Genomic DNA, 705 nt, shown 5'->3' on the forward strand with positions numbered 1-705 from the left:
CTGAAGTGGGAGAAAAACAGAGTATGGAATTGGCCATACATTGCCACTTTACCGGTCTCGTTACGGGAGAGCAATGGCTTAAATTCCGCACAAAAAAATTTAAATTAGACTTTCGCAACCGACATGAAGTATTTTTTGTTCAATTTCATAATTTTTTCCTATAACAGTACGAAATTCTCCATAATGTAACACGATGTAATAAAATAGAACTTAAAATAGAACGAAGGTAGACTGAAGCTGAAGACATATAGGGTGTAATGTTTATGAAAAATAACGAAAGGAAAAAATAACCACGATTTAAGGGGATTCTCAGAAAATATATAATTCTTTTTAAAAGTTCTAGACGTGAGATTAAAAGTTTTTTAATTTGTGTAAATGTAAACAGCTTGGTCTGAGAAAAAAAACTAATCAATAATAAAAATAATCTATATATCAACCTAAATATTAAACTATCATCATTTGTATTCCCAATATTCATATTTTTGTTTTATTTTGTTATTGCTGATATAAGTATGATTATCATTATTACGTAGGAATAAAGTTCATAAAATGGGTCCCTGAGAAACATTTCAACATTCACACAGTACTTGGTGCACTGTTGCCAAAACCAACAACGTAGGAAGGTTCCCCCTTTAATACCATGGCATATATATCCGTTTTCTTTCACTAAAATAAGCTAAGAGGGAGGTATCGTTGCTACGCCAA

This window comes from Penaeus monodon, chromosome 24, assembly GCF_015228065.2.
Source record: "Penaeus monodon isolate SGIC_2016 chromosome 24, NSTDA_Pmon_1, whole genome shotgun sequence".
NCBI classification, from domain to species: Eukaryota; Metazoa; Arthropoda; class Malacostraca; order Decapoda; family Penaeidae; genus Penaeus; species Penaeus monodon.